We start from the raw sequence: 15,192 nt of genomic DNA, 5'->3' as shown, positions 1-15,192 counted from the left end.
AGGGGGATCGGGCTGTGGGTGGGTCAGGGTGGGGTGCACTGGGTTTGCAGCCTGCGTGCATGCTGCCCAGAGTGCGGAGGCAGAGGGCTGCCATTGTGGAGTTATGTCCCCTACCGAAGTTGCATAGTGGGCAAGCTTGCAGCAATCCCCAGCGGCATTGCTCTCTCTCACTGTGACATGTCATATTGCTGTCTGTGTTAGGATAACATGGTATCATACATGGATGAAAGGAGCAGAATGGTATTGTGTGGGAGAACCACTTCTCAGCCCTTATCTTCAGCACAGAGAAACCAACAGAAGTGACCATTCATGCATTGTGTCTGAGTCTTAAACAGGGTCACTTTGCCCTGGGCACATTGAAATATGATATATCTGTGCAATGAACTTGAACTTGAGCTTTTCTGGACGGATGGCACTAACTTTTGTTTGTCATGTTTTGAGCTAGGAGTTCTTCAAGAAGCACACTGTGTCAAACGGTTGATCGCAGGTTTCTGATGCCTGTGTTGTTTACTATCGATTTGTGCCAGTGATTTTTTTTTTTCCCTCCAGTTTTTGTTCCCTCCTGCTGTTTTGCTCCAGCTTATGCTAACAGTTTGCTACCCCCCTACAAAGGCCTCAGACCTCATAACACCAAACAAATCTGCATTGCTGCTTACTAACTCTTACAGTACAGCGGTGAGCCACTAGTGCTCTGATCGGCATTTATTGGTCAGATGACCAATTCATGTTTCTACGTTGTGTAGGTAAGAGTATTACTGTGCCTCAAAACATGGAAGTCACTTTGTGTGTCCCACACACATACCAACAAACCCAAATGTATATACACGTGTGAGAACACATGAACACACACACACACACACACACATGCTCATGCACACACAGACACACTGAGTGGTCAGGGATTATTTCAGGATGAATTCAGACTGTTTGGGCTGTGTTATAAGTTGACATAGAGCTAGCTGGTGTCCATTTTGTCTTGATATGTGGCATCTGTTTTGTCCTCCTTAGTCCACTGTTAGTTTCAGGTCTCCTCTTATTGTAGCATCTCTCCCAACACTGACAGTGTTAAATAACTACAGTGGAAGACCAGTGACCCTCTCAGGACGAGGTCCTTAAGGCTTGAGTAGAAAGGTAGGTTTGCTGAAAGCATTGTGTTGTACCACCCATAGGATCTAAACAAATCAATGGACACTGACAGTTTGGAACTGTGTGATGATGCTATGCTGTTCTTTTCGCCTAGTATAATGTTCTTGTAACACATGTATAAATTTTTGTCTTTGGCTGTGGTGTGATGCTGAATCGTCAGATTTAATATTTGCATGCATGCTCCAACAGAGCCTTTTGTGAATGGATGAGATTTTTTGAAAACATTTTTCCAAATGCGTTTTTGTTTTGTACAGAAATTTGTGCAAGTGTTTTGTGCTTAATTTGATATTCACGATCATGTTCTCTTAATTCTGAGGAACAACATGATTGTGTCTATTAAGACCTGGAACACACCTGTAACCTCACGGTGGAACAGGAGTTCCCTCCTGCATTAGCCCCACTCACACATCCATACACATACTGTAACACTGAAGCCGGAATACAGATCCTTTTATTTATTTGAAGTACATAACTTCTTTTGCAACTTTTGCGCCACATTTTCACGATACACACTCATTGGAATTTGTTGTGCAAAGAAAAAACATCATCTCTCATGTCACTGAAAGCCACAGCAGCTGAAACTATATGAAAGCCTCTATTGTCATTACATGCCTCAACCATCAGCACAACATCCAGGATTGAAGTAGTTGTGGATTGCTTACCAAATACTGTGTATAAATCAATGTTTTAGTATTCTCCCCCAACAATGCAGGAGGATGAACACCCTTGTCCCAACTGTATATATGTATGTAAACTATGTAAGTGTCTATATGTCTGTTTTCACTATAACCTATGTCTATATACATAAATAAAAGGGTTTATTAACTTATTGGCTTATATGTGAGCTTTTTAGTTAACATGTTTCCATAACAAAAAACAAGAACTTCATTAATACTGTTATTATTTATATGTATTTATTGTTACAAATGAAAGCTCTGTATTATTTTTACGGAGATATGGATTTATTTATGATCTCTTATTAAGTGTATTAATAATGAATGAGCATTAAGATAATACCAGAAGACATCATTGAGAGGAATGATTTAAAAAAACAAGTCACAAAAATGCAGCAAATCTAAACACCGTGCGCTCAACTGCACTCTGCAACAGTGCCGCACAATAAATTCTGAGCATGTACATGTGATTCTCAAGCTGAATACTTAAAAAATAGAATATTATTCACAATATTTCTGTAATTCACGGGCCAATTTAAGATCAAACACTGCCACTCATTTGCTTGTATTGTCGGCGTCTACTATACAGGGACATCTTTATCAGACGTCTGTAATGGGATTCTTTGAGGAGTCAAAATATCGTGAAGAAGGGTCAGACTCCCCTGTGGTTCTGCTCAGTGTCAGATAGGATCTGGTTCCCTCCGACCTTTGTTTCCAACTGTTAGGTCGTGACCGCCATGTAAATCCCACAGCCTCATCTGGTGGTGGTGGTGTCGCTGGAACAGGAGGTGGCGCCTCCAGCGGTGGTTCAATGTCTCCAACGTCATGTCCCCTGTAGCGGTGAATCCCATGTGACAAATCTGTAGCCCTTCTCTCGTCTACTGAGGTAGAGGAAAGGTATACTTTTGAAAGTGATTGTGAGGCCGTGGGGTTAGAGTACTCTTCAGACCTTCGATAGTGAAAAGTGGTTTCAACTTGTGGACCAGGGGCATCAAATAGACGAGATGCACTGTAATCTAAATTTTTAGCCATTGTGTCCCACTCTTGTCTTTGTGAAGACATAGCTTTTAAGGCACCAAGGCCTTTCCTCTCCCTCTTGTCCTCAGATATACTCAAAATCTGATTTGTGCTGATAGATGAGTTGTCAACTGTGTCGAGAGTTCCAGTGGAAGAAGATGAAGCCGTAATAGCACTAAGTGATGAGTATTTATGTGTTGGTGTCACATCTTCCTTCCCCCTATCTTGTTTTATTTCATCATCACTTTCACTGCTGGAGGAGCTGGAGGAGTCAGGTGGGGGAAGTTCTGACTCTGCAGGTGGAGATGATAAGCCTACATCCAGACGTCTCCCCGGACTGGAGGTAGCAAGGTCAGGCAATTGACGGCCGATGCCAGTCCATCTTATCTCAGGTGGCAGCTCTGCATCTTTTGTGCGTTTGGAGTTCCCAATCACCTTCTTTAATAAATCATCAAAGCTTCTACTGGAAAATTTCTTTGTATTTCTGGTTTCCACACTATAAGATGGACTTTCTTGTGCAACAAATGCCATTTCAGAGTATCTTTGTCTTGTATCGTCTATAGTATAGACACTGGAGGGCGGGGAATTACTCGTTGGTGATGTAGCTTGGAAAATGGAACGCTTGTAAGTGATTAGAGTGTCAGTATCTCTCAATCTTGGCATATTTAATGCTGGCCTGCTTTGTTTTGCAGTATATCCTGTCGCTTCATTCTCGCTGTTGCTCCAGGAAGATTTTGAAGTACTTGACTCTGGTAATGGTGCCTTCACATTCAGACGTCTCTTAATACGTGGGACACCAAGGCTCAGGTCAGGAACACTGTGATCGATCGTATCATTCTCACTGCTGCTACTTGAGGATGCCTCCTTTTGTAATTGTCCTTCCTGTCTCTCTTTAAACTCTACTGTGCCAGAGCTGACGTCTTGACCCTTCAAACTGAGAGAAACATTCACTGGTGTGATTTCAGGGCTTTGAGATGATTCTCCATGCAAGTTTCCTTGCAGTCCAACAACCCTCCTCTTTCGTCTTGTTCTCTTGCTTTTGCCCTCTTTCCCGCTTTCACTGCTGGAAGAAGAAGGAGAGTCATGTGGGGGTGATGAGGGCACCTTTGGTGGTCCATGTGCATGCGATGTGATTTCCAGATGCTTTCTGAAGCGGGAGGTCCCGAGAGTCATCGAGGCCCACCGTGACTCAAGTTCTGGGTTTATTTCTGGTGTTGTGTTGACATTCCAACTGGTTGTTTTCTCTCCCAAGTCATCAGTAATAACTCTATACTTTTCTAATTTAATGTTGCTGTCTGTTTTAGGACCGCTAGGAATTCTTATTACTGGGGATTTTGGAGACTTAATGCTCTCCTTTTGCGTGGCCTTTGAGATGGCAGTTGCTCCCAAACCTCGTTCAATGTGTTCTTTGTTCTCATCCTCACTTTCACTTGTGGAAGAGCTGGATTCAGATTTTCGAGAGCGTGGATACACACTGCTTAGAACTGGATCAGGCTGAGGCAATGGTGCTTTGATATCCAGTCGTCTGTGAATGTAGGGGGCACCCAGACTCAACTTGTGTAACTTTGTCTGCTGCTCAAGATTTGTGAATGTGACATCATCCTTGTTCCTCTCATGTATGTCTGTGGTGCCTCCTTCACTTTCATCGCTGCTTGAAGATGACTCGGAGGGAGGTGAATGTGCCTTGATTTCCAGACCACTTTTTACATTTGGGGCACTGCTGAGACCCAGTCCAGGCCATCTTAATTTTGCATCAGGTTCTACTGTTGGGGGCTTGCTTAAATGTTCAACCTGTTTCTTTAAATGGATCCTTGCTTCATCCTCACTGTCACTACTCGAAGATGAGTCAGGTGATGGGGCTTTGATATCTAGACGCCTCTTGATCCTTGTAGTAAGCTTAAGATCCAGGACTGGCCACTGTGTTTCTTGAGCATGACTTGCAGTTGGAGATTTTTGAAATACAAGCTCAGCAGCATGAACTTTCCCTTGTCTCTGTGTTTGGTGAGTTGTTTCATCCTCACTGTCACTGCTAGAAGAAGAATCAGAGTCAGGTGAGTGTGCTTTGATATCAAGACGCCTCTTGATGCTTGAGGTATGCTCCAGATCAAGGAGAGGCCACTGTGTTTGGGGGTCATGACTAACAGTTTGAGATTCTTTAATTGGAAGCGTTGCCAGGTGCGTTTGCCCTTGTCCCTGTTTCTTTATGTATTTTTTTGCTTCATCCTCACTTTCACTGCTAGAGGATGAATCAGACGACTGTGATTGTACTTTGATATCTAGACGCCTCTTGATACGTGTGGTCTGCTCAAGATTTAGGACAGGCCACTGTGTTTGTGGGTCATGACTCACAGTTTGAGATACTATAATTGGATGCTTTGCCGTGGGCAGCTGTCCTTGCTCCTGTTTCTTTATGTGGTTTGTTGTTTCATCCTCACTGTCACTACTAGAGGATGAGTCAGTTGTCTTGATGCGTGTAGGATGATCAAGATCTTGGACAGGCGACTTTGTTTCTGGAACATGACTTGTTTGAGATTTCTGAATTGCAAGGTCTGCAATGACCACTTTCCCTGGCCTCTCTATATAGCGTTTTGATTCATCCTCACTGTCACTACTAGAAGATGAATCCGAAGCTGGTGAGTGGGCTGTGATATCTAGACGCCTCTTGATGCGTTTGGTATGCTGAAGGTCAAGGAGAGGCCACCGTGTTTGTGGGTTACTACTTAAAGTTGGAGATACTGTAATTGGAAGCGTTGCCATGTGCATCTGCCCTTGCTCCTGTTTCTTTATGTATTTTTTTGCTTCATCCTCACTTTCACTGCTAGAGGATGAATCAGACGACTGTGATCGTGCTTTGATATCTAGACGCCTCTTAACGTGTGTAGTCTGCTCAAGATCTAGGACAGGCCACTGTGTTTCTTGGTTATGACTCACAGTTTGAGATATTGTAATAGGCAGCCTTGCCACATCTGTCTGTTGTTGCACTTGTTTCTTTATGTGATTTGTTGTTTCATCCTCACTGTCGCTACTAGAAGATGAATCAGAAGGAGGGGCTGGTCCTTTGATATCTTGACGCCTCTTGATGCTGGGGATCTGCCCATGATCTTGGGAAGGCAAGGATGCGCCTTGAACATGACTTCCTGTGTGAGATTTCTGAACTTCAGGGCCCACTTTCCCTGGCCTCTGTATGTAATTTGCTTTTTCATTCTCACTGTCACTACTTGATGATGAATCAGAAGCTGGGGAAGTTGTCTTGATATCAAGACGCCTCTTGACACTGGGGATGTGCCCAAGATCGAGGGATGGCCAAAGTGCACCTTGAACATGACTTCCTGTTTGAGATTTCTGAACTTCAAGGCCCACTTTCCCTGGCCTCTGTATGTAATTTGCTTTTTCATTCTCACTGTCACTACTTGATGATGAATCAGAAGCTGGGGAGGTTGTCTTGATATCAAGACGCCTCTTGACACTGGGGATGTGCCCAAGATCGAGGGATGGCCAAAGTGCACCTTGAACATGACTTCCTGTTTGAGATTTCTGAACTTCAAGGCCCACTTTCCCTGGCCTCTGTATGTAATTTGCTTTTTCATTCTCACTGTCACTACTTGATGATGAATCAGAAGCTGGGGAAGTTGCCTTGATATCGAGGCGCCTCTTAATCCTTGGAATATGCCCAAAATCGAGAGATGGCCATGAGTTGTTTGGAACATGACTTGCTGTTTGAGATTTCTGAATTGCAATGTCAGCAATGTCCACTTTCCCTGGCCTCACTTCTTCCTCACTGTCACTGCTAGAGGATGAATCAGAAGCCTGCGATGGTGCTTTGTTATCTAGAGGCCTCTTAACTTGTGTAGTCTGCACAAGATTCAGGGTAGGCAACTGCTTTTCTTGGTCATGACTTACAGCTTGAGATATTGTTACTGGAGGCTTTATGATGTCTGACTCTCTGTGCCCCTGTTTCTTGGTGTAGTTTGTTTCACCCTCACTGTCACTACTAGAAGACGAGTTAGAGGCAGGTGATGGTGCTTTTATATCTCCATGGCTCTTAATGTGTGTTGTATGCTCCAGAACTAGGGCAGGCCTTTGGGTTTCTGGAACCTGCCTCGTCACATGGGTCTCTCCTTGCTTCAGCAGGTGGTCCACTGTTTCTTTTGCACTCTCATCACTGGAAGATGAATCAGACGCAGGTAACGGGGCATTGATATCATAATGCCCCTTGATCCCAACATTTAGTCTCTGTGTTTTGTGTTCCATTTTGAGGTCCTTGTTTTCCGCTTCACTCTCACTGCTAGAAGAGGATGAATATGCTCCAGGTGGTGAAGGTGCTCCAGCTTCCAGTCTGTTACCTTGAGTGGTAACACCCAAACTGCGTAGACTCCTCTTTGTGGGCATGGTTTTAACTTTCTCCCTGTTATCCAACTCCACTGAGGGCCTGGCAGCATCTACGACTTGGATCTGCTGTTTAAAACTAGCATCCTGTGTAAGGCCCGGTGTTCTCTGGTTCCATTCTACATCCTCTTCCTCTCGGCCTGAGTTTACAGTGTAATGTGTTGTCTCATTCTCACTTAAGTATGAGCTGGAGCTTGACGTATCATCCCTCTTCTGTTTATCTAAAGTTGAACCCAGCACACTGCTGGACCTTGGAGATGTGCTTCGATCACTAAATTCAAATTGTTCTTCATTTTGCTGCCAGTGATCATCTGCTAGTTTGGTGTGATCTGTATGTGGTGACCAACCTGCAAAGGGCTCAGAAGAAAATCCAGGAATTTCATGTTCATGTACATTAACTTCTCTAGCTGTTGATATATTTGCTGTTTGCTGGATAGAGTCCTCCACCAGCTGCAGAGACTTGGGTCTTGTTTGGTCTCGCTGGTTCATTTGTTCCCTTTTATATTCTTTGTCAGACAGTGAAGAATCTGAGGATGAAGATGAAGAGTGTCTCTTCCTCTCTGGCTCCACAGGGTCTGGGATATGTTCAAACTCTGTGACTTTTGTGACTCCTGCGATAGTGACACCTGAATGGTCTCTGCCAATTCTCTGGTTATCTTCGGGACTACCCTCTCGTGAGCTGTTGTCACTTTCTGAATCTCTGGCTCTATTCCTCTCAGCTGCATCACAGTTAAACACATCATCATTGATGATCTCCTGATCACCACTGGCTACAGTGTCATAATATTGTACATTGACGTCTTCTCTGGACTCTACATTGCTAAATGTGACTCTCCGTTCTCTGTGAGTTCCAACCTCTACTTGTTCCTCATTATCATAGTATGCCTCATTGTCATAGTGTCTTTGTTCTACAGTTGAGACAGTGTTGACTGCAGTGCCCCTTTTCTTTTTTTTGACCCTTTTACAAAGAACATCTATACAAGGTCTTGCTAGTACCCCTAGGACAAAGGCTACCAGAAATGTGAATAAAATAGACAGACAAACAGCCAGAGCCAATTGAGACTGGGTCGCTCTCTGATTCCTTTCTTGACCTATTCTATTTTGGGTGTCTTGTGGGATCATTTGACCGCTGCTTCTGGGTAAACTTCTAGCTTTTCTTTGTGCCCCTCCTACTTCACTGATTTGGAGGTTGAAAACAGACACAACTTCCTGTTCTTCAGACACACACACATACAGTCCTTTGTCTCTCTCTGTGATGTCCTTGATGAGAAGACCAGCCTCAGATTTGCTCTCAGATGCTTGACCACTGGGCGTCCTCTCCGTTGAATCTACAGAGAAGAAGGTACACACATGCAGTTGGATTGACATACTTTGTTTTATACAGTATGTATAGAATTATTTTACACTTCTTTGACTGTGTTACCTTGTGTGGAGCATGACAGTAGTATCTCAGAGCCACTATAGACCGTCACATCTTGGTGGCGCTCTAGTCCATTTTCAGTAGTAAAACAGTTCAGGTCGTCCTCCTCTAACTGCAGCAGATCCTTTCCTGAGAGGTTGGACGGGGAAGCACACACCACGCTCCAGGCCTGCAGACCTCTGCTGCTATCATAGGCCATCCGCCTTCTTAAACTGCGCATACTGCAGTCACATTTCCACCTGTTCCCAGCCAGTCTTACATCGGCCCCGATGTTGTGCAGAGAAAGGTACATCAACGGATGGAGGCTGGTCAACATGTTGAAGCTCAGATCAACGACCTTTGAGGAGGGACACAGTATGGAGACAGCAGATGTTGAGACATGCATGTAAATTAATTACAAAATCAGCATTCTCCCATTAAAGCTGGGGTTGGCAACTTTGGAGCAACCAACGGGAGTGAGCAAGATTTTAAAAGGACCAAACCAGAACAAGGTTCAAGCCAATCCACATGAAGGTGCAAGGGTGCGTCATTGTCATTGCTAACCGTATCAAACTTTTGTTCTCTCCCACTTTTGTACAACTAGCTCGCTGTGAGAGACTTCACGTACAAAAGCAGGTAGGTAAGTTGACAGGCAGGTAAGCCATCAGACTATTTAATTTGATCTGAATTAAATTATTGGACAGACCATTTTCGTCAGGGCGTTTGATTTATGGATTGCTGTCTGGATGTGAAGAGAAATTCAACAAATAAGCCAAAGTTGCTTCTAAAATATATTTCCTACCATAGCTTTAAAGTTACGATTGTCTTTTTGTAATAGAACACAACTTACACACAACTCTGTGTATGTTTTCAATAAATTAGAAAATCCGAGTTACCCTGAGCTGGGCTAAATCCTTGAATGTCTGCGGATGGAGACTTGTGATGAGGTTGTGTTGAAGGTGAAGCTCTTTTAGCTGCCGAAGGTGGCCGAGGTCTCCTGCTCCTAAGTTTGAGATTCTGTTAAAGGAGAGCTGCAGAACCTGTAAGGATTCGCTGCCTTCCAGCCCTGGATGACAGAAAACAAGAGCTGTAATTAGGAACAGGCATGGCTCCTAAAGGGAGCAAGGAATGTTTTTTTTTTTTTTACATGTTTTCAGAGATAATAACAGAGGTCAGTGTGCTCAAGCTTCTTTACTGTGATTTACAAGCTGACAACCTGTTTTGTTTAGGTATGAAGGCAATTGTTTGCAGTACAGCAGTGCTCAATACAGGCCCTGCTCTCTCTGGACTTAAAGATGGTGAATAGAGTAAAATGTGTGACTCAATAAACACCCTCCCCTGGAATATGAATCTAAATTCTTCCTGTTATTCACTGTGAGCGCTCTTCCAATATGACTAATTAGGGGCTAAGAATTTGTCTGTCTCCCCTGCTGTCTCCCCCTTTTCACTAGCCTGAGACGATCTCCCTGAGACTGCTGGGCTGAAGTAAGGCACTGTGGGTCTGTGCTTCATTAGAGAGGCACTGAGGCTTCTGTGAGCTGAATACCAAACAGGAGAGGAGTCTATGACTGTCAACACAGCTCTTGCTAAGTAAGTGGGCTGTCCACACATGCCTTTAAAAGAACCACAGTGAAAGCATTTTACAAACACACATATGTTCAACCAGGCAGAAAAAAACATAATGCAATAGTAAATCTTAAAAGTTGCAGTGCATGTTTACACCTTTCCTCTGAAGCCGCTGGAATGTCCATAAAAGCTGTGACAGGCTGAAGGGTGTACAGTGTCATTATCTCTGGAAGTTTAATCATCTCTGAGCGGAGCAAAGTACCAAAGATAAAGATATCAATACAAGGGTTCGTCTCCATGTGAGAACCAAATGAAGGCACAGTAAAAATACTGCACATAACTCATAAATCTTTGCTTCTATATGGACGAATCAGTAGAGATCTTTGGGCACGATTGAAGGCAGAATTTAGGTAACAATACAGCTGCAAGGTTGACCTAACTTTAGGTCACACATAATACATAATAACATAAGTTCTGCTACACAAAGTTTGTCTTTGCTTTGGGAGTGAAATAATGGCATGTTCTACTTTTGAGGCTTAATGGCAAAAACTCTTCATTCATGGACACTTATTTCAAAGGGTCAAAATGAGACAATGCCTACTTGTAAATCGGTTTCAAGCCTAAAAGTGTTGGGAGCCACAAAAATCAGGAAAGCAGAACAAGTTCAAGTCTTTTGGTAGTGAGTGTTCAGCTTCTTCGTGGTTAAAACGTAGTAATTCTCATTTGACTACCTCCTGTTTTTACCCCTTAATACTGAAATCAAAAGTGGGCATTCCTGCATTTCTTTGTCAAAGCTTTCATCTGTAGATAATAAATTAATTATTTTGTTATCTTGAGAAAATGAACTTTGTTATCTCGAGATAACAAGCTGATCCACCCTTTATCACGTGCACACAAAACTGGTCATATCCTCCTCCTCACGGTGTTTATCAGGGATCAGGAGGGCCATGCAAGCATGCATGTGGTGTCTTGAAAAGTGTAGCAACAGAATTAAAGGTTGGGTCTGCAACGACAAGGCTAGCTAGCATAATGACCTTTTGGTGAAAAAGAAAAGCCCTTCAGTGCTTAGGAAGTATTTTGGATTAAAGGGGGACGGACTTTCAAACATGCAGAGCAGCAGAAAGACACGGAACTGTTAAGTTGTTATGCATGCTCTGATCATTTCTTACACATCAAATTTTTGTTGCAAAATTGAACCATGTAAACACACATCGCAGATTTTACTCATATCATGCAGCCCTAGCACACACACACACACACACACACACACACACACACACACAGAACAGACAGCTAGCAAGTAGCAACCAGTTATTAGCTGAATTTGACAATAAAATCATTGGATAAGAGTCACATGACCCAATCTATCCAATTATTCACACTGTGTTTTAATCGAGGTGTATCATGGACTGTTGAGATTTGAATCCTCCCACTCACTTCTCCACTTCTCCGTTATTAAAAGTAATTACGGAGGAGGAAAGAAAAGTCATTTTTCTCCTGATAAGTTATCTCGTTATCTCAAGGTGTCAGTTTTCCTGAGAGATCCAGATAATTCACCAATTATCACTAGAAAACCAACTTTTTTAATCTCTTTTTTCTTCTTAACACCAGGGAAATATAAGAAACCAAGCAAGGGAATATTAAAGAACTGAAGGATAGAAAAGCTGTGGTGGTAACACTGTACTGAACTAAAATGAGAATCAGGACGAGAAGTTAAAAAAGCTCAGGCCGCGTGCTTTTATATCTTTACATAACGAAACGATTAATTTGATCTTGAGATGATGACAAACACTTCCGCTGACGGCTTCTGTACCTTAGAGATACTTCAGTGTACACATGTCATGAGTCCACACCCAGACATGACACATTTTATGAAACTGCGTGGCCTTAGAACATGCTGGGTGTGTTCTGTCACTCATTATAGATACCATGGACACTGTGTTGTACGTAGTTCTGGTCTGTATGAGTTCCTTCTCATATTTATAGAAACGCTTTTTAGTAGATAATGTTTTTGATTTTGTGTTTATAAACTAAAGACTGTTTGATTGTCCAGCTTTCACACAGTGTCAACAACAGACTTTGAAAGTGACTCAGACTAAAGTTTAGCTTTGAGGTACTTTGCTTGAGTGACTTCATTTTACTTTAAACTTAAACTCTAGAACATTTCTGAAGAAAATATTTTCAGTTATTATTATTATATTAATAATAATAATAATAATACTATTATTATAATATCATATTATTTGTTTGCAAATCTGTTGAACAGCAACAGTGACTAGTTACTTTTTGAATTAGGATTTTACACACAAAGCTTATGATCACGTTTAAATGTAACGCATTGTTAAACACTAAACTGCCCAGCCTTATGTAAAGTAGTTAAACTAGCTTTACCCTGACCAACCAGTGCATTAAAGTGCTGCTTACTTGTAAACACATATAGTGTGTATATAATAATATGACATACTAATGATCCAATATTATAATGATAAAAGTATGACTTGATTTAAGTACTGCTCTCTGAATTCTACCTGAGTAAAAGTGTGTAAGTATATAATGTAAGTAAGTATTACCTACAAAACGTATTAAAAATACTGAGAAGGAATACTAAACCTAAAGTAGCAGTCTTACACACAGAGAACATGTTCAAAGCCTTTTGGTGCTGACTGTTCGGCTTCATCAAGGTTGAATTCCATAAAAAGTGTTTGTCCTTTTGAGCACTTCCTGTTTGTACTTTATTATTTTGTTATAATTATAATCATTATTATTTATACATCCTAATATGGAAATCAAGAGTGGGCTCTTCTTGTGTTGTTTTTTTTTGTCATCATCTCAAGAAATTAAGATCTTTAACTTTAGAAAAAAAACGTAACAATAACTCAGATGAAAGTACGAATACATTAAAGTACTGCTTTCAAAATTCTACCTGAGAAAAATGTTTAAGTATTACAGGTAAATGTAGTTTAAAGTAGAGTGAAAGTTTGCACCCTTTGTTAAAAAGTGTTAAATTATGGAGCCTTTATGTCCTCAAAGATAAATTGTAGACTTTTTATCATTTACTGCGCAAAAGGTGATAGTAGTACACAACTTGGGGGGCTCAACTGTACGGAGGCCCTCAGCGGACATGCATCAATACATGTTTTTTACTCCATTTTCCTGTCATAACAAGTAATTTCTTGTCGATCTAGAAATCAGAACAACCGGCTGCTCGCTGTGATACAGAGCAGGACATGCCATGCTGCCATCGCCTGCACTGATGAGGTAAGTTCAGCCTGTTTCTGTGTTTGTTTTGTGCTTTTGCAGCTCTGGGGCTACGAGTTATGATCATCGGACATTACGGTGGCGCAGCTTTGTAATCTCGAGATAACGAGATAAATAAGTCGAGATCTCGAGAAAGCAACCGGAAATGACTCGTTATCACGGGAAAACTGAATAAAATGTGTGGATGCATGTCGGCTTAGGGCTTCAATACTCATGTTAGATCTTTAGAGGTTTATTTAACTACTTTATCATCTTAAAAACACACAATGACTTTATGTAAATCCAAGCAGAGCTTTGCACAACTCCAACCTCAGCAGGTCTGATCAGAAACATAACTGAAAGCACCTGAAAGCACCTGAAAGCACGTAAGGGGCCTGTGATCTTTAACAGTTAATAAGCTATAGTTAGTATAAAACACTATCAGAAGCACTTCTGCCTGATTTTGTAGTTTTAATTTTTGGATAAACATGCTGTACATTTACTTTATTAAAAATGGAAGCTAAGGATAATATACGGACTGAAGTATTTCTATGGAGTAGTTTAGTTACTTTCACTTTAAAGCTTTAATCCATTCACCTGCTGTCTTTACGCTGAGCTCACTGTAAGGAATGTTTATTGCTCTGTTCATGTGCAGCGGCTGAGTTTTATACACGGGAGTATGAAGATATCACCCTGACTCACCGTCTGGGAGGAGCTCGAGCTGATTCCTCTCAACAGATAGCAGCTGCAGGGTGGGGGCCCAGGATACACACCCCCGTCTGCTCCAAGGTCTCAGGTGATGCAGACGTCTCCCTCTGACATAACGGCCTCCCAGGTGCCTCTCTGCGCACAGGGACAGGTGCGTGATGCTGTTGTTTCCCAGCTGAACATTCCTCAGGTTATGACGTGGTCGGTCGAGTGTTACGGAGCCCAGGAGGTTATCAGACAGGTCGATGTCAGTGACAGAGTCGGGGATGTGTGGGGGCAGTGAGGAAAGGCCCGAGGAGGAGCAGTTCAGCAGGGCGGGAGTCTGACAGGTGCAGGACTCTGGACAGGTAGGTACGGCTGAGGAGCAGCAGAGCAGCACAGCGGCCAAGAGGAGCGCCTGTGCTGCTGCCATCACAAGCTGTCCTAAAGGGGCACATAGAGCATATATGACTCACTCACAAAGAATAAATTACATCCTGTTTTACCATTGAGATCTGTTGTTTTTGTACAATTAACACTAACATCAGTAAAATCAATAGTATTACTTTTTTTTTTTTTACAATCTCTAACATGATTTCCAATCTGAAGTCACATTTTTAACTCTAAACACAGTTAGCAAAACTTCCGTCTGTTGTGGACCAAAACATGAACTCAGATCAGTGATTTGACAGATTATTTGACTGTGAGGATTCTCACTAAGCGACCAAGATGGTGTAGTGCAAGTGAAATGTTTGTGACTGCTCGAGTACTTTTCAAGTTGTTTTACGAAATCTCAACGCCTCAGAGAACGTTATCATCTTAGTTTTGTCAAACATCCGGTGTAGTTCTACACGCTACCAATCCCAGCTCTGGAGACACTGGTACAGATGCCTTCTTATAAGATGTTAATTTTTGTATATAATATTTTTTTATTGTGCTTTAGTGTATTTATTTTGTGTGTTGTGGTGTCTTTCCATCTGGACCTCGAGTCTGTAAAGTTTGAAAAATTTTAATAAATTTACACATTTCTAAAATGTTTCAGTTTTCATTACAAACAAGCTCATAACTAAATTATGGCTC

The 15,192-nt window shown here is 42.0% G+C and overlaps 1 long non-coding RNA gene across 1 annotated transcript; it reads left to right on the top strand.

Moving 5' to 3' along the window:
• The first annotated feature begins 8,974 nt into the window (after positions 1–8,974).
• LOC138607680 (uncharacterized) lies at positions 8,975–15,096 on the top strand. The gene is made up of 3 exons (XR_011309393.1): positions 8,975–10,212; positions 13,374–13,446; positions 14,081–15,096. It is a non-coding gene; the product is annotated as an uncharacterized lncRNA (long non-coding RNA).
• Positions 15,097–15,192: the final 96 nt, after the last annotated feature.

This window comes from Semicossyphus pulcher, unplaced genomic scaffold (assembly GCF_022749685.1).
Source record: "Semicossyphus pulcher isolate SPU_LCO1_2020_fin unplaced genomic scaffold, fSemPul1.0.p SCAF_4, whole genome shotgun sequence".
Classification (NCBI taxonomy): domain Eukaryota; kingdom Metazoa; phylum Chordata; class Actinopteri; order Labriformes; family Labridae; genus Semicossyphus; species Semicossyphus pulcher.
This window is presented reverse-complemented; position numbering and strand designations above follow the sequence as displayed.